The sequence below is a fragment of the Macrotis lagotis genome, chromosome 6 (assembly GCF_037893015.1).
Source record: "Macrotis lagotis isolate mMagLag1 chromosome 6, bilby.v1.9.chrom.fasta, whole genome shotgun sequence".
NCBI classification, from domain to species: Eukaryota; Metazoa; Chordata; class Mammalia; order Peramelemorphia; family Peramelidae; genus Macrotis; species Macrotis lagotis.
This window is the reverse complement of record NC_133663.1, coordinates 106,581,591-106,601,760: the sequence shown is the minus strand read 5'-3', so window position 1 is coordinate 106,601,760 and position 20,170 is coordinate 106,581,591. Positions and strand designations below refer to the sequence as shown.

General features: G+C 33.7%; 1 protein-coding gene across 10 annotated transcripts in view; it reads left to right on the top strand.

The window, feature by feature from the left end:
- The window catches only part of DIAPH3 (diaphanous related formin 3), a 543,832-nt gene that overhangs the window by 160,459 nt on the left and 363,203 nt on the right, over positions 1 to 20,170 (top strand). The gene's annotated exons all lie outside the window — the stretch shown is intronic.

Here is a 20,170-nt window from a genome sequence, read left to right as displayed (position 1 = left end):
CACCATAGTTAAAAGAGGCACCTTTACCTGATGCATTTCAGGCTGAATAAAAAACTATAATGATAAATGAAGATGATTGATTTGTGGTTATTTGTAGTTTGTACTAATTGTCTTCCTTATCTGAAGACCATTCAGCTGGTTCAAATCAGGGTTTAAAAAATCAAAATGTTGTTAAAAAGTATTTAGCATGAGGGCACAAATGCTTTTTTACAATCATCAATAACAATATTAAAACAGTATAGCCAATTTATTGTCATGGTTCTATATAATTCCCAAATGTCATTGTAAACTATCATTTATTATCTATTTATTAAAGGGTTATTTTATATAGGTACAAAGATTATTTTGTGTAGCTACTAATTTAACTTATAGGAAACAGATTTGACTGAATGACTGAAAAAGCATTTATTAATGCTTACTTAAGGACAGTGTAAAACAACGTCTTGAATACTAGAGGTACAAATAAAAAAAGAAAAAGAGCAGTCCTTAGGGACCCTCACACATGAATTGGACTGGGGGATGCAAACAAAGTTGAGCTGCAATGTGAATGGAAAGTTTACAGGGTTCTTCAGTGGTGTGGATGACCAGGTCCAGGGGTCTTAGTTTCTGTAAGTAGGTCAGATATCAGTGCTGCGAACTTTGGAGAGGATTATGGAAGATTTAATGATTCTTCATCTTTTTTTTTTAAATTAAGGCAATGGGGTTAAGTGCTTTGCCCAAGGTCATACAGCTAGGTAATTATTAATTGTTTGATATTAAATTTGAACTCAGGTCCTCCTCACTCCAGAGCTGGTGCTCTATCCACTGTGCCACCTAGCTGCCCCTTCATCTTATTTTAAAGAACAGACTTTTATTGATCAAATGTGTGAGTAAGCATTCATTTTGGGCAAAGGAAAATGGTATTCCAGTCTCAGTCAGCTGGAATAGCAAAGATTAAAGGGAACCAGAGTAGTAAGAGTTGGTTGCAGAATTTATTGCATCCTGTCTCTCTCCTAGATGGGTTCTGGGACTTCCTAGTCAGGGAAGGCAGAGGCTGGAGGAAAAGGGGACCTACCACTTAGCGTGGCTCATGAAATAATGAGTTTTCTATCAAACAAATGTCTTGAATGAAGATGCAAAACTGTCAGGGCTGTTGTATTAGTAATTTCCTAAATTAATAATTTAAAAATTCGTTTTAAAATAATCCATTTAATTTATTTTAATAAGCATTTATTATTTTTCTCACTGAGTCAGCCTCTCCAGTTGAGCAACAACAGAAAAGAAAAATTAAATTGTCATAACAAATCTTCAATGTGTAGGAAAGCAAATTGACCCATTAATCTTGCGTAAAAATATATGATTTACTCTGTATTTTAAGCCAACCACTTCTGTGGCAGGAATGTTTCATATTCCTCTGGATATTTAATACATTGATCAGAGTTTTGGAGTCTCTCAAAACTGTTTTCCTTTATAATGTTATTGTTATGGTATAAATTGCTTTGTATTTCTACTCACTTTATATTAATTCATAAAGGTCTTCCCACTTCCCTTTAAAAATGTTGATTTTGTGATTTCTTTTTTTTTTAAGGTTTTTGTAAGGCAAATGGGGCCACACAGCTAGGTAATTATTAAGTGTCTGAGATCGGAACCCAGGTACTCCTGACTCCAGGGCCAGTGCTTTATCCACTGTGTCATGTTAGCTGCCCCGATTTTGTGATTTCTTAAGGCAAATTATTAATCCACTATTATTTATATACCTCAGTTTGTTTAGCAGTTCACCATTAGTTGACATCCTTATGTTTAGTGACTGAAAAGAGCTCCTTATAAGGATTTTTTTCTACATATTTATCCTTTTTTTTCCAATCTTATTGTAATATAGCCTTAATGGTGTACTTACAATTCCAAATGTTGTGAGACATTGGGTTAGATAACCTGTTAGGTAGTTTTAAATCCTTAAGAACCTTTTCTATTTATTGTAATTATCATTAAGTAATGAATGCAAATTTATAAAGTAGAGGGAGTTCATGTAACCTGGGTACTCAGTCCAATTTAATCCCATATTTACATAAAGATTATCCTTCTTTGTGTGGGACAAGACAAGATACAAAGTATAGATAACATCTGAGCATTAAAATGTTGGAATATGCAGTTTAATGAAATTTACAAGTTCTGTTTTTATCTTAAAGTCAGTCCCCAAAAACCTACAGACTTACACATTAAACTCAAGAACATTGATTTCTGCTGCAAATGGGACTAAGTCCTACTAACTCAGTGGATACATACCTTACATAGCTTTAAGGCTGAATCAATGCACTAATACTATCCCTTACACATTATGACTTTCCCCATTGTTTTGATATATTGCATTGCAGTTGGCATAAGAAACTAAATGGGAGATTTTTGCGAGTTTTGTGGAAGTCATAGATGACACACTAAGTCCAGCAAAAGACAAAGTTTAGAAATTTAGAAATGCATAGTATTATGTATCAACATATTTTTTATACCATAATAATTCAGACTTCTTCTCTAGTACAAAGGGAGGACCAAAAAATTTCACTTGCATTTTCCAGATTGTAGGATTGCCCTGCATCTAACCATCACCATGTGGAAGAGATGACTTTACTAATAAAAATTAGGCAGTGAAGTGGCACAGCTGTTGGAGTAGGTTGAAGTGCAATAAGGCATAGTGGGTTGGAGTCAGGAGTACCTTTAGTCCAAATATGGCCCCAGACACTTAATAGCTATGTGACCTTTGACAACTCATTTAATCCTTTTATCTTAGTTTCTTCATCTGTAAAATGAAATAGAAAAGGAAATGATAAACCATTCTAGTATCTTTGCCAAGAAAATTCCAAAAAGGGATCACAGTCAGACACAACTGAAAACAACTGAACAGAAGAAACAAAAAAAGTGCTTTTTCATGTATGTTTTAGATGTATTGTTTAAAACATTGCAATCCCAAATTTAACTGATTATAATTTTCATTAGGGATTATAGTTGTCAGCTATGTCATTAAGGTAACCAAATAATATTTACATGTTTGATCTATCCAGAATCCCATCATATTAATATGCAAAAGATATTGAAAGAGAATTAGAAAAGAAATATATAACAGCATTCCCTTTGACCCATTGTGATTTATTCAGCATGTGGATATTAAAAAGAAACTCAGCTTGTAGTTTTAGTTGTTCTATTTTCACTTTCATGAGGATACTAATGTAACTTTGTATTCTGCATTGTTAGAAGAGAAACCTCAAGTAGATAACTGAACAAATTTTTCTGAATAAATAACTTGTTCAAAGTTTTTAGTAACCAATAGTAACCATTAGGTAATATTGAGCTAAATTGTCTTTTGGTTCTTGAAATTGCCCAGTGTAAGTCAGGGAAGGATGGATTTAGTGAAACTTGATTTTTTCTTTTTTTAATATAGACAACCTAGACATAAATAACAATATTATAAGCAAACTAGAAGATCAAGGACTAGCTTACCTGTCAGATCTATGGAAAGGGAAGCAGTTTATGACTAAGAAAGAGTTGGAGAACATCAATAAAAACAAACTAGATGATTTTGAGTACATTAAATTAAAAAGCTTTTGCACAGACAAAACCACTGTAACCAAGATCAAAACAAATGTAGTAAACTGGAAAACAATCTTTACAACTAATATTTCTGACAAAGGACTCATTTCTAAAATATACAGAGAACTGAGTCAAATTTAATTAAAAAAAGCCATTCCCCAATTGACAAATGGTCAAAGGATATGCAAAGGCAATTTACAGATGAGGAGATCAAAGCAATCCATAGTCATATGAAAAATTGCTCTAAATCATTACTTATTAGAGAAATGTAAATTAAAGCTTCTCTGAGGTACCACTTCACACTTCTCAGACTAGCCAATATGACCAGAAAGGACAGTGATCATTGTTGGAAAGGTTGTCGGAAATCTGGGACACTATTACATTGTTGGTGGAGCTGTGAACTCATCCAACCTTTCTGGAGAGCAATTTGGAACTCCGCCCAAAGGGCAACAAAATTGAGCATACCCTTTGTTCCAGCAATACCACTACTGGATCTATACCCTGAAGAGATGATGAAAAAGGGAAAAAAAATGTCACTTGTACAAAAATATTCATAGCAGCCCTGTTTGTGGTGGCAAAGAATTGTAAATTAAGTAAATGTCCTTCAAATGGGGAATGGCTTAGCAAATTATGGTATATGTATGTCATGGAACACTGCTGTTCTATTAGAAACCAGGAGGGATGAGAATTCAGAGAAGCCTGGAAAGATTTGCATGAACTGATTCTGAGTGAGAGGAGCAGAACCAGAAAAACACTGTACACCCTAACAGCAACATGGGGGCAATGATCAACCTTGATAGACTTTCTCAGCGCAACAATCAGGGACAATTTTGGGCTGTCTGCAATGTAGAATACTATCTGTATTCAGAGAAAGAACTGTGGAGTTTGAACAAAGACCAGGGACTATTACCTTTAATTTAGAAAAAAAAACCCTGATATATTATGTTTCTTACTTAAGAATATGATTTGTCTCTCACATCACACTCAATGTGGATCAGTGTATATACCATGGAAACAACGTAAAGACTGGCAAATTGCATTCTTTGGGGGGAGGGGGAGGGAAGTAAGATTAGGGAGGAAATTTTAAAATTCAAATTAAATAAAATCTTTAAGTGAATATAGACAACCAGAGTTTTCCTTGAAAAAAATTATTACATTCTTCAGTTAATCAAAAAAAATGTAACAGTCAGCATCTACTAGTAAATATGTATTTACATGTAAAATACCCTTAAAATTTCAAATTCCATGATCAAGAATTGATTAAATCTTCCTTTTCTTTTTTGGTAAGCAACATTAGTTTGTAAAATGTATTTACATTTTTGTTTCCATGTAGCTGCTCTTTCCTCTATTTTTTTTAAAAGACTGATTACTTCTTTAATTAATGAAGCTCAAAAGGGAAACTTATTAACATGCTTTTATAGCCCAGCTGTGGTTTTATCCCTAAACAAAATAACTGAACCTCTTAGCAACTTAAGTCAATGTAACTTTAGCTTTGATGCTTAAAATTAATAAATATTTTTAATGTTCAATCTGGTAATATTTGGAATGGTTAAGAGAGTAATTTTGTGTCTTCATAATTTACATTTCAGAGTAAACTCATTTCATCAATTAAATAAGCATAGCTGTATATCAGAGATTTTTGGTCCTTTATACAATTTTTGTCCTAATAATTTTCTTTTGCATTATTTTATCTTTCAACTTTTATATTTCTCATTTAAATTTGCAAATTTTATTATAACTTATTTCTAAACAAAAGTTATGCTCTATTATATACTTTTGATAGATTAATAGTTCTGGAAAGTTATTTTATTGAAGTATAAACTCAAAGTGTTTTTCACTCTGAAAAGACTTGGAGAATGAACTCAACCATGGACTGTTGTTTCTATTATATGAGGATGAGTTTTTTTACTTGTAGGGAGACTCATATTCAGGATCTAAGACACTGCTGAGGTTGCTGAAAAGTTATAGTGATGTGACATTCTCCTACTTTTGAGAGAATTTGAGATTCTCCCATTTATCAGTTCAGGAGGTCTCATATATCCTTGAAATCACAGTGGTCATCCTATCATATATTATAGTTTACATAGCTGTTTCCTCTATTTTACCATGTTTAGTTTTTTTCCAGTAGTCTGCATTTACACATAAGACATATTTATATATTTGAATAGATACCCCTCTCTTCTAGATAATATACATAGGAGATATCTCCTGCATAAAATACTTACATCAAAGGAATTTTTGGGTAACTCTTTTTTAATTTTTTTTTTTATTTAAGACAATGGGTTTAAGTGGCTTTCCGAAGGTCACCCAGCTAGGTAATTATTAAGTGTCTGAGACCCCTGGATTTAAACTCAGATCCTCCTTGACCAGTTTGTAACTATTCCAGCATTTATTTGTTTCCTTAGTCTCATCAGCATTGAATATGATCATTTTTAGTTATTTTCTCTAATTTGATGACTGATGTGCTAAGTGACAATTCCTATAATTTGAATTTTTGTATATTAATGAATTAATGATGTATAAAGAATTCATTGATCAGTTTGTTGGATGAATGAGTGAAAAGCACTGCTGTATACTTAAAACAGTTTAGCCTTGCAAATCACTCTTTACTTTTTGTTTATTGCTTCACATCTTTAAGAATTAATAGGAATTGAACTGCTTTTATTTTAGGTGTTGGTTTAGGTATTTTTGCATTAAATGCTTTCTGTATGACAGGTATTTTTCAAATACTGAAAATACAGAAAAAATACTGTTGAAGGAGCCTCAGTGCCTTTAATTAATTAATTAATTGATTGATTTGTTATGGGCTTGAAAAAGAACAAACATGAGCATTTTCATCTGCAAAGATTGAATGGATTATATATGAAACTCTGAAGCTATTATATGCATATTTTTAAAAAATATATTTAACATTCACAAGGAATGTATTTTTCTTTGAATTTTCTTGTTTTCTTCTCTGTATTTTATAAATGTTTCATTTGATAATCATTTCTTCCTTTGCTTATTTTAAAGAGTAGTTATCATTAACTCCTCCCAATCCCATTCTTTTTTTTTTTTTTTAAAAAGTTTTTGCATGGCAGTGGAGTTAAGTGGCTTGGCCAAGGCCACACAGCTAGGTAATAAGTGTCTGAGGTCAGATTTGAACTCAGGTACTCCTGACTCCAAGGCCAGTGCTCTATCCACTGCGCCACCTAGCCACCCCCAATCTCACTCCTGCCTCTAAGTCACTGTCTTATTCAAAATGAAAAAATTTAAATCAAAGCTAATCTTTGTGTATATTTGAAAATATATATTTGACTTTACATCTGTAGTCTATCAACTTTCTGTAAGAAAGTATGAAAAATAATTCCTCAGCCTTCTTGAATCTTGATTGTTCTTTCCATTGATTAGAATTGTAAGAATTCAGTTATTTTTCTTTCTTTCAGTGTTGTAGTCATAACATCCATTGTTCTTTTTATTCTGCTCATATTACTAGGTGTTATTTTGTACCATTTTTCTCAAGTTACCTAAGACTATTTTGCATATTTTCTCTTATACATTACTATTATAATTTTATGTCATTATGATATTATTTGATCTTTTTTCATAATAGATAACACTTTATTTTCTATTTCTTTACAGCAAAAAATTGATTTTAATAATTTTATATATATTAATCTTCCCTTTTCATTTGACTCTTTGGGCTATATGACTATTAGTAATCTGTTTGAGTCAAAGTATATGTAAAGTAATTTTTTTTGTGGTGTAAATTGCAAATTGCCATCCTGATGACTGAGCCATTTCACAACTCAGTTAACATTTACTTCTCTCAAGTTTATTTGATCCCCTCCTTACTTCTCCATTCAAATGGCCTAAAGTATCATTTTTTGTTCTCTTTTTTCAGTATCTTTCTCTTTCTGTGCTAACTCCTTTACCTTCCTCATCCGTAAAATAAATATCCCTATAACTCCTCTCACCCTTTTCTGGCATAAGTTTCTTAGAATAATCTAAAATCAGTTCTTTTAGTCTTTTAAATGCACTAAAATTTGACTTCTTCATCATTCACTTACTTTCTCTAAAGTTGCTATTATCTCTTAACTGGCAAATTTAATGAGCTTTTTAAAAATTTGATCCTCTTTGATTCCTCTGTAGTATTTAACACATTATTAATAATTAGGGACATTTTTATATGATTGTTGATAGTTTAGATTTTGCCTGATTTTTATCCTTTGATTATTCATATTAAAGAATGTCTTTATCTCTTTTATATTTGAATTACTGCTCTATATATCTTGGGTGTCAGCCTTTTTTCAAGAAGTTGACTTCTAAACTTTAAAATTTTTTTTCTAGCTAGCAGTTTGCCTTCTAATGTTTTTTATTTATTTAAGGCAGTGGGGTTAAAGTGACTTGCCTAAGGTCACACAGCTAGGTAATTATTAAATGTCTGAAGCAGATTTGAACTCAGGTCCTCCTTGGCTCTAGGGCCAATGCTCTATCCACAGCGCCACCTAGATGTCCCCCTTCTAGTTTGAAATGTGTTGATTTTGTTTGTGTGAAAGCTTTAAATTTTTTTTATGTAATCAAAATTTTCCATTTTATCTTTTGAAGCCTTTCTATTCTTTATTTAGTTAAGAATTCTTATCTTCTTCGGTGCTATAAAAGATATCTTCTTTCTCAATTGCAAATTATTTATGACATGACCCTTTGTATCATGTGTCTATTTGATACTTTTTGTTGCATATATAGTATGAAGAATGGTTTAAAGCTAATTTGGCAATGCTTCTTTGAATTTTTCCAGCAATTTAGTGCTACTATGCCTTATCCTAGTTGTTGAGGATCTTGATGGTTATAAAATTTGTTGTTTTCATAAAATGATATGTAAATAATATATCTAATATATGATATCATTAGCTAATAATATAGCTAATCTGTTCTATGGACAGCTAGATGGTGCAGTGCATAAAGTGCCAGGCCTATATTTAGGGAGTCTTGAGTTCTGATCTGACCTTTACTAGTGTCCCGGGGCAAATCGGCAAATCACTAATCCTATTTGTGGCAATTTTCTAATCTCTAAAATGAACTGGATAAGGAAATGGCAAACCTCTTCAGTATCTTTGCCAAGAAAACCAAAAATGGGGTCAAGAAGAGTCAGAAATGACTGAAACAGCTGAATAATAATGATAAGAGTCTATTCCACTGATTAACTTTTTTCCTAAGTGAGGCTGGTGACTTAACACAGCCGCCCGCCCCCCCCCCCCCCCCCCCCCCCCCCCCCCGATCCAATTTAAGCACTTTTCATTTACATCTCCTCCCTGATGTTATGGTCTTCTTCAAAAATGAAGGACAAACATTTAAACTATGTGATTCAATGGATAGAGCACTGGCCTTGGAGTCAGGATGGTAGTTCAAATCCAGCCTCAGATACTTGATGTTTACTAGCTATGTGACCTTGGGCAAGTCAATTAACCCTCAGTGCCTCGCATCCAGGGCCATCTCCAATCGTCCTGACTCATATCTGGTTACTGGACCCAGATGGCTCTGGTAGAGAAAGTGAGGTTGATGACTTCACATTGCACCCCTCCCACTCTAATTCAATTCACATGCTTGACATGGCATCACTTCCCTGATGTCATAGTCTTCTTCAAGGATGAAGGACAAACTTCATCATCATCAAGTGGCTTTGATCATTGACACTTTGTGTTATAGTTTGAAATCTACTTTTTCCCCCCACTATGATTTCCTTTGAGTTAAGTTTCTTCCTCACCTGAATTTTGTTATCTTTTATGCATTAGTACATTGATATGACACTGAATTTGCAGATTAATTTTGATTGTGGGGGCGGCTAGGTGGCATAGCAGATAAAGCACTGGCCTTGGAGTCAGGAGTATCTGGGTTCAAATCTGGTCTCAGACGCTTAATAATTACCTAGCTGTGTGGCCTTGGGCAAGCCACTTAACCCCATTTGCCTTGCAAAAAAACCCTAAAAACATTTTTTTTGATTGTGTTCTTATTTTTATCATATCAGCACAGATGAATCATCAAGAGTGAATATTTCTCTAATCATATCTCTTTCTGTAAAGAATAATTATAGTTGTTTTTGTATATTTGTATATGTTTCTTGGCAGCTAAACTGTATTATTTTGGTGGTTAGATGACTCAGTAGATAGAGTGCTTGGCTTGGAGTCAGGTAGACTTGAGATCAGATTCTGTCCCAGTCTCTAGCTGTGTGACTGTGGGCAAACTAATTAACTTTAGTTTCTTCATCCGTAGAAACTGGACTCATGGTTAATAGCACCGCCCAAAATTGTTGTGCAGACCAAATTGAATATTTATAAAATGTTTAGTAAAAAATTATTTGAGTACTATTATTTTATATAACCTATGGTATTTGAAAATAATCTCTTTCTATATTTTTTGAATTTTTTTGGCAAATATGGAAAAGTTGGTGGTTTTTATGGTATATTTTATCTTATTACTCTGCTGAAATGATTATGCCAGTTATTATTTTAGTTCACTGTCAAGAGTTCCCTAAGTATAAACTACGCTATCATGTTCAGAATGCACCTGTTTTCGGTTGCTCATGTTTATTCTCTGTTCTTTTTTCTTGACTTATTGCTGTTTGTACCATTTATAGAACTATCAAATAGTACATGTGATAATGGACTGCTTTCTTTTTAACCCCTAATTGTACTGGAAAGGACTTTATATTTACATAATTTTAGATGCTACTTCTTGGTTTAGATAGATATTGTTTAGCATTTTAACAAACTGTTCATTTATTCTTATCCTTTTTTAGCATTTTTCATAGATACTTAAAAAAGTCTGATGAAATAAAACCATATTTTCATACAATCATTTTTTGAAGTTTTTGATATAATTATAATTTTCTTACTACTGAACTAGCCCTGAATTTTTTCTCTAAATCCAACCTGGATATCATTTGTAATCTTTTTATTATCTTGTGGAAGCATCTTTGGTAATATTATAGTCAGTTTTTTCAAAGGAATAGTGACATTGGTTTATAGTTTTCTCTGTCTCTGGGTTAGATAACAAGATAATATTGTTTCATTGAAAGAATACGATAAGAGTCCTTACTTTCCTATTTAAAGATTTTGTTGTTGAAAGTAATTGTTTTGTTCTTTCATACTTTCTGGAGGACAAGATATCTAAGTGAGGTCTTCAGGATCAAAGTTCTGAATTTCTGTGGTCTCTCAGTGAGAACTGTTATCAGTTGTGCTGATAATACAGGTGCCACTGTAAATCATCTCTGTGAAAGGGGTTAAGGGAAGCTTGAACAGGCTTCCTCCAACTGGTATATGGGTGGTATGGTAATAGCCACAGTCAAAACAGGGAAAACCAGAGCTCTGGAAGAAGGGCCATCCAGCAATGGTTGTATAGCAATGGAAGTCATAGTGGAGAAAAGATAGTGTGCATTGAAGACAGTGCCAGTGTCATAGGTGACAACAGAGGTGAGATGAAAGATTCAGTCATCACAGAGACTGTCACCAAGGAGTGTGCTGACTTGTAGCCCAGGATTGCATCTAATGTTGGCAGTATTGCTTGATTCTCATAAAAAGCCCATTTGTGAAAGGTACCTCATTAAATTGTCTACCTATCAAAAAAAAGTAATTTTTCTTTGAAGGTTTAATTTACTTGTAAAACTATCTACTTAATTTTTTGTCCTTTTAGCACTTTCTTTTTGATTTATTCACTTTCTTTTTTTAAAAAATTGAGTCATTGAAATGACCTAGTCTGTTCACTTCTATATTTTGTTTTTGTATTTATTTCATCTAAGTTATGATTTTTGGCATGGAATTATTATCTAATATTATCTTATATTTCCTTCTAATTTGTTTTGAATTATTCTTTTTCATTTTTTGATATTAATAGTTTTTTCTTCCTTTTTCGGGATTAGATTACTACCATTTAGCTAATTAAATAGAAATTATGAAAATCAAATATGAGATAGTACCAAATTGAAAACAAAAAAGGCAATGAATTGAAAATAAGTGTTTTCTTTTTCAATGTGGTAGGTTATTTCATTTTCAATTTTTAGTAATCTAATTTTTAGAATCTGTTTTTTGTGTTTATGTGTAATTTTTAATTCCTAGATTTCTGCTTTTTTATTGCATTCCCAATTGATTTGTTCTTTGATTTTTTTTTTTTCCTTGATGAAAGCTTTTAAAGATACAAGTTTCTTTTGGCCTCATCTCAAATTTTTTTGTCTCATTCTTGTTTATTAGGTACTTTTTTAAATGTGCCTTGCCAGAGGTAGTCAATATAACACTTCCACATGCATTTGAGAAATTTGTATATTCTTTTCTATTCTCATTAAGCAATCACCTGAGAGATCCATCATGTAAGACTTAAAATATTCTTTGCAACTTTTTAACTTCTTTTTTAGTTATTTCATTGTACCAGTTATTTACATCTGAAAGGAGCATTCTAATTCTGTTTATGGTGACAATCTTCATACAAGCACTTATACTTACATATAGTTATTATTTCATTCTCTATGATGCCTTTAACAGTATAGTTTTCTTACATCTTTTAATCACATCTTTTTACTCTTGTTTGAAATCACATTTGCTACTCTTGCTATATTGATTTTGACTGAGGGATAATAAATTCTGCTTCAGTGCCTCACTTATCTTGATGTGAATCTTGTATGTTCATTATAGTTCAGAATGGGTAATTCTTGGAATCAGTGAGAGTTGTTATAAGATTTATTTCAGTAGTTCATCCAAGCAGTAACTAGAGCCTTAAATACAGTGGTGGTGGTGGAAATGAATATTAGAGCAATTGAAGTTCTGGAAACTTGGCTGCTGATTCAGATATAGACACTTGGTTGGAGTTTTACACCAAATGAGTTTGAGTGTGACTTTAAAGCATAGAAGGAGTTTTGTGGTTAGAAACAGATTTTGGGGAATCATTCACTAAAAGAGTTAGTGGAAACACATAGAGAGAAAAGTGAGTCAGGAAGAAGCCACCACAGGGAAGTATCAGTGAGGGTAGGAAAAAAGGAGATGGCAATGGAGATAGGAATGTAATGAAATGGAAAGGAAAGAATGATTACAGTCTGTGAAGGTTAGCTGTTACAAAAATCCTTACTTGCCTAAGAATCATCTTTTAAAAATTCTGTGTAGTTTGTAGTGATAGTGCTTTATTGGTACATGATTTATAGTGTAATGTAGCTACTCTGCAGGAAAAAACTAAAACTAAAAACAAATCACTTACTTTCAGATATTTTAATTGTAGCACTGTATTTTAATGTATTAATTTGATATTTTGTTTCTTGACCTGTTCAGTGTTGCTGATACTATGGAACAGAATAAATAGCATGAAAATAGTGCATTTGAACTACATCTTGTTTGGGAAGTATAGTGTTTAAAGCTACTCAGAAGAGAAATAGTATTATGAGACTGTTGAATGGCATACGTTTTATGGCTGTTATGGTAGAGACATTAATTTAGAAGTTTTAAAAAAAAAGGTAAAAATTGCTTCTTTTTAGGAGAGTTATATAGCCATGTAGTTTGCATGGAGGAACTGGAAGCGTCATGGTTTCATAGAATTTGCAGCTTTCTGTACCTAACGACGTTGCTAAAGAACATGTGTAAAATTTTTTTTGAAATATAATCACTGTTTTTCCTGTATTGAATATTTGGAATCATCAGAAGCATATTCATGACCATTTATAACCATGAAATAAATATATAACTATTATACACACACAAACACACACACAAACACACACACACACACACACACACATATATATATATTTATAATAAAACTATAAATTTATAACTATGAAATAAGTTATACTAACAGGCTGTTGGTGTTCAGTTTTATGAACCATAATTTATATTAGTTATTGTTGCCATTCATGAGTTTTACTTAATTGGGATTAAAGGTTATGCTCAATGCATATTACTAAATTAATTTAGTTCCTAACTTATTATTACAATATGATCCAATAATTGTCAGCATTCATATATTTAACAACAGATTCATCATATTTTCTAGATTTAATAGTAATACACTGGTTTAGAAATAATTTCTGAAATGAGCATTTTTAGCAAAATAGATTTTACACTTCAAACAAAGTGAGTTTATAATGCCAATGGCTTAATTCATTTGGAATAAATGGAGGGCTGGAGATTGATCAGATAAGGATTATTCTTATTACTGTTTATATTCAGTTATTCTTTATTTGTGACATATTATACTCATCTGTATAAAGAAAACAGGACAACAACCCTAAGTTAATTCATCTTTTCTAAATCATAAGTACCATGAGTGATATACTTTATTATAGTAAAAAGGTAGAGTTGATTTTCTATGTTTCTACAAATAGATAACATGTACTGATTGAGGAAAATTTTGTGGGAGTATGGGAGTATAAGCAATGCACTTGATTGTAAGATTTGGTAAAATTTGATTCAGTTTAATAATTAATAGTTTTTTCACTTTGCCAAATCCTTTGTCATTTTAATATTAGAAAAATTGGAATTGTATTTGTCACGGACTGCAGATAGAGAAAACGAAAAAAAAGACAATTTTGAAGTACCACTATTTTTTCCATTATCTTTCATATATACCTGCCAATGACTTCTGCCAGTTCTTTCAGGATCATTTACTGGGTGACTTGAGCCTTCTTACTTATCTTAGTCTTCAAGTCTCTGTTAGATATTTTTGCTCTCTTTTACAATGTCGAGGTCATTCTTCATTGTAGAGGTGACAGAATGAAAATACGAATTGATTACTCTGTTTTCTTTGTCAGTCATTAGAGCCCAGGTATTCTCCCTTCTTTGTTGTTGTTGTTGTTGTTTTTTGCCAGGCAGTGGGGTTAAGTGACTAACCCAATGTCTCACAACTATTAAGTATTGAGTGTCTTCGTCAGGTTCTCCTGACTCCAGGACTAGTGTTCTGTCCACTGCACCACCTAACTGCCCCAAGTCCTCTCCCTTCTTAATCTTCCCTTTTCACCCTGTATAACTAAAGAATCTTTTTTTTGGTGATCTGTAGCCAACCTGAATTCACCTGAAGCTTCAAAATCACAAAATCACCTATTTTTAAAAGGTAATGTCATGCTTATTGATATCTTCTATTACCTTAACATTTTTCTGTCTTCATGTTTTTTTTTTCCCCTTATTTTGAATTTTTTACAATTTATTTATATATATATATATATATATATATATATATATATATATATATATATATATATATATATATATATATAATTTGAATGTGATGACAGAGAAATCATCCTTAAGGAAGAAAAATAAAGTACTATGCTTGAGTGTTGCACTGATGGAATGGGCAAGTCCATCAAGGTTGATCATCACCCCCATGTTGTTGCTAGGTTGCACAATGTTTTTCTGGTTCTGCTCATCTCACTCAGCGTCAGTCCATACAAGTCTTTTGGGACTTCCCTGAATTTCCATCCCTCCTGTCTTCTAATAGAACAATAGTATTCCATCCAATACATATACCACATTTTGTTAAGCTATTCCCCAATTGAAGGGCATTTCCTTAATTTCCAATTCTTTGTCACTACAGAGTTGCTATGAATATTTTTGTACAAGTGTATTCTTATACATTACTAAAATATTCTTGTTTAAGAGCAAGCATAATGCCCCCTCCCCCAAAAAAACATAGACACTCCTGAGAAATAAAGTAAAGAGAAAAAAAAAGTGTTTCAGTCTGTGTTCTAACACCATGAGCTCTTCTCAGATGGATTGTATTCTTTATGATAAGTCCATCATAAAAATTACTTCCATATTTTTGCACTATTGCTGTTGCTGATTGTAATTCCCTCCACCCATTCCTCCTCAATACTATATATTATATTTTCTTTCTCTTTTCACTCTGTCCCTCTTATAAAATGTACTGTACAGTGTTTGAGTGGTGCAGCAGACTGATCATCAGCCCTGGGCCCAAGAGTCTCTGAACCCACATACCACCCCTGAGACCCAGCAACCACCTGGCCACATGGTCCTGGACAGGTCACCCAATCCCAGCCCCTGTGCAAGAAGTAAAAAAGTAAATGTGTTATATCTGACTATTCTCTCCTATGATCTACCCACTCCTCTATCACACACATCCCACATCTCCCCCCCTCCCCATTTCCCCCTTCTCTCCTTTTTACTCTAGATGTCTATACCCTATTGAGTATGTATGCTGTTTCCTCTCTGAGCCATTTCTGATGAGAGAGAAGGTTCCCTTATGCCCCCTCGCCTTCCCCCCATATCAACTGCAAAAGCTTATTGTAATACACACACACACACATGCACACACACACACACACACAAAAACACATAAAATATCTTAGCCTATTCCACCTCTCCTTTCTCTTATTCCCAGTTGCATTTCCCTTTTAGTCGTTGACTCTATTTTTACAATATATTATATCTTCAAATTTAGCTCTCTCCTGTGCTTCATCTATAAAAGCTCTTTCTACCTGCTCTATTAAATGAGAAGTTTCATTTGAGTATTATCAGTATCATTTTTCTATCTAGGAATACATGCACTTCATCATCATTAAGTCCCTCATTATTTTTACCCTTCTCCACTCTCTATGCTTCACCTGAGTTCTGTATTTGAATATCAGAATTTCTGTTCAGCTCTGATCGTTTCAACAGGAATATTTGTAATTCCCGTTTCATTGAAAGTCCATCTTTTCCCCTGGAAGAGGATGTTCAGTTTTTCTGGGTAGTTGATTCTTAGTTGTATTCCAGTCTCTTTTGCCTTCTGGAATATTATATTCCAAGCCTAATGAGCCCTTAATGTAGTTGCTTCTAAGTCCTGTGTGATCCTGACTGCAGCACCACGATATTAGAATTGTGTCCTTCTGGCTACTTGTAATATTTTCTTTTTGACTTGGGAGTTCTGGAACTTGGCTATAATATTCCTGGGGGTTATTTTTATTTTTGGATCTCTTTCCAGGGGAGATTAGTGAATTCTCTTGATTTATATTTTGCCTTCTGCTTCTAGGGATATCTGGGCAATTTTTCTGTAGGATTTCTTTAAAAATGAGATCAAGGCTCTTCTCCTGATCATGATTTTCAGGTATCCCAATAATCTTTAAATTATGTTTCCTGAATCTGTTTTCCAGATCAAGTGTTTTTTCCAATGAAATGTTTTGCATTTTCTTCTAATTTTTCATTCTTTTGGTGTTGAAGTATTGTGTCTTGACTTCTCGTAAAGTCATCAGCTTCCTTTAGCTCCATTCTACATCTGAAGAATTTGTTTTCTTCAGAGAGTTTTCATATCTCCTTTGCCATCTGGCCAATTCTGCTTTTTAAAGCATTCTTCTCAATAACTTTTTGAACTGTTTTATCCATTTGACCTATGCTGGCTTTTAACATGTTATTTTCTACAGCATTTTTTTAGATTTCCTTGACTAAGCTGCTGACTTCTTTTCGTTTTTCCTGCATCTCTCTCATTTCTTTTCCCATTTTTTCTTCTGTCTCCGTCACTTGATTTTTAAAATATTTTTTGAGCTCTATCATAGGCTGAGCCCAACTTCTGTTTTTCCTTGTAGTCTTTAGATGCAGGAGCTTGTACTTCCTCATCTTCATATTGAGTATTTTGATCCTTCTTGGTATCATAGACCAAGAATTTCTCAGTGGTGCACCTCTTTTTTCACTGTTTACTCATTTCTCTAGCCTGTGCCTGGTTTTAGGTTGTTTCCTGAGTTTTTGAGTATTATTGGAACACTCACTTTGGGGTTTTTTTGGGGGTCACCCCACTGAGACCTTTATTCCTCTAAGGTCTTATACTCTCTTGTCTGTGCTTTGATATGTAGATGACCACAGGTACTCCCCTCTGCCCTGGAGCTGTGAGGAGGGTCCCTGCTATCTTAGTATGGAAGGCCAAACTACAACTTGGATCTGAGTGTGGGCAAACAGCAGAGTCCTGCCCCAGGGAGAGCAGAGAGATTTCTGCAGTCTTCCCTGACCCCTTTACCATCTGTGAGTTGTGCTCTGGAGGTGCAGGCTGGTTTCCCCAGATTCCCACTGCAGATTCTTGTTGCAGGGCTGCTCTGAGGCCGGTACTCCTCACTGTACACTTATTCTGGTGCAGCAGAGTTTTCTCACTACCCCTTCAGTCTGTTCCCGGTGTTCCCTGGGCTGGGGTGGGCTGGGCTGTTCTGATCTGTGGCCTGAGCTTTTTTCCAACCCCTGATCCTGGTGAAACACACCTATCCTGTGGAACATCTAAGTCATCTTGGACTGGGAAAGTATATCACTCAATCTAAATTTTGTCTAGAGTCATCATTTGATAGCTTTTAGAGTTTATTAGGGAACAAGGGGAAATGCTGCCTTCACACTGTCTTCTTGACTCTTGTGTTTCTTTTTACAGTCTAAATTGTTATATTTCTATGCATTCAGATCCTTATCTTCAGATAAATCTTATCTTTATTTTTTTTTGTTATCATTAACTTTTTTATCTTCAGAATTTCATTCTTTAGCATTTCTCATCCCTCTTAGGACAACTTCCCTGAACACATTTTATCACATAGGATCCTTGTTCCCCTGGACTCAATGGAATTTTGCTTTGAAATTTAGGAGACATGTCAGAAACCAGTTCTCCTCTCCTTTGTCAAAAAAAATTAGGATGAGTCTTTATGTTCCCCCTGCCATCAGCCTTTTACCGCTTTATCTCTCTTTGTAGAAATCTGATTCAGAAAAGAATTTTATCTTTATTGCTTCCTCTCCCTTTTGAAAGATGAAGTTATCGCCAAGACAAGTTGAGAGGTTTTTAGTTTCTCTACTTTTGTAAGAGCTGCTAATAACTAATTAAATAATTGAAGTTCCCCATTTCTCCACAACCTACTTGTCATCTTTTGCTCCTCACTCTCACTGATTGCCATCATCTGTCGATTTTATATTTGAAACATCTTTTATAATAATCATCATTCTTTCCTTTGAATGCTCCCACCCCAGTTTGGGCTCTCATAACCTCATGCTTGGACTATTAAAAGACATTTTTGGTTGTTCTCCACTAAGTTCTCAAAAGTGATCTGAAAGTATCGATCTGATCTTGTCCTCCCACCTGCCTTCAATAAAGTTTGTCAGCCTCTTTTTTTTTTTTTAGGTTTTTGCAAGGCAAATGGGGTTAAGTGGCTTGACCAAGGCCACACAGCTAGGTAATTATTAAGTGTCTGAGACCAGATTTGAACCCAGGTACTCCTGACTCCAGGGCTGGTGCTTTATCCACTATGCCACCTAGCTGCCTAGTCAGCCTGTTTTTAACCTCAAAAATCAAATAGAAAACCCTCCATTTGGCATTTAAATTCCTTTAGGGAAATTGCATCAGAGAGAAGTCTTGTGGCTGTTCCCCGAACAAGACACTCATTTTCTCAATTCTGTATTTTAACTGACTGTCCCTCATTTCTTGATTGCTCTCTGTTATTGGCTTTCCTGGTTTCCTTCAAGTTCCTTGATTCTAGTGCCTTTCTGCTATTGATTATTTCCAAAATATTTTTTTAACTTATTTATTTTTACATAGTTGCTTGCTATTAGACTTGGAGCTCTTTGAGATCAGGGATTAGTTTCTGCCATTTTTTGGATCTCATTCTCTGTATCCTCTTTTACACAAATTGCACATCACCTTGCACATGGTTGGCACTTAGTGTCAATTGACTTTTTCATGTCCTGTGTCATTCTATTTTATTTCCCAGATTCACCATTTGTTTCTTCTTTTTGTGGTGTCTAGTCTATTCTATTGGCAAAAATCATCCCTCCCACCCCCTCTTGCCCAACTTTCCGATTTTCACTCAAATATTTTGTCATGCATTTTCCCTCTAGCTCCTGTCTAGAACTTAAGGTATGTAGATTTTCAATGTTTGAATTGTGTTGTCATTAATGCCTATATGTTGACTTTTATACAGTTTTCTAGTGGAGTGCCTTAAATTTCTTGTATATAAATATATAAATGTAATATAAATGTTTTACTTGGGTTCAAAAAGATCAATCAACAAGAATTTTTAAAGTGCTTAATATGTGCTGACTAATAGTAGATGAGTTGTGACCAGAAGAAGCAGCTTTAGTAGATCATAAACTCAGTTGAAGTACATAATGTGATATACACCACAACAGTTCAGTGCTGTTTTAGACTTTATTTGATTGGCATTCTAGACTCAAGAGAGGATGTCTTGACTCATATAATGAACAATCTTTACACCATATCTGGAATGTTACATTTGTGTTCTAGGTGCTACTTTATAGGAATGCTATGGAGAGCTATGATCAATAGCCAGGATAGTGAAAGACCTTTTCATCATGTCATATGAAGATTTATTAACAGGATTTGAGGGGAAGAGAAGACTTAGGAGATCCATGATAATGGTATTCATGTATTTGATGTGCTATTACATCTAAGAAGGATCTAGGAGCAGTCATAAAATAGCTAATTAAAGCTTGATATAAAAAAAAAACTTCCTAACAATTGGTTATTCAAAACTGCAGTGGGCTTCTTGTAACAATAGTAGATTTTACTTTAGCTAAAGGTTTTTATGCAAAGGTTGAATTTTAATTTTTTGCTTGGTATATTATTGGTTTGTTGGTTTGCTTGCTATGTTCAACTGTGAGTTGAATTAATGATCATTCAGGATCTGAGAGAG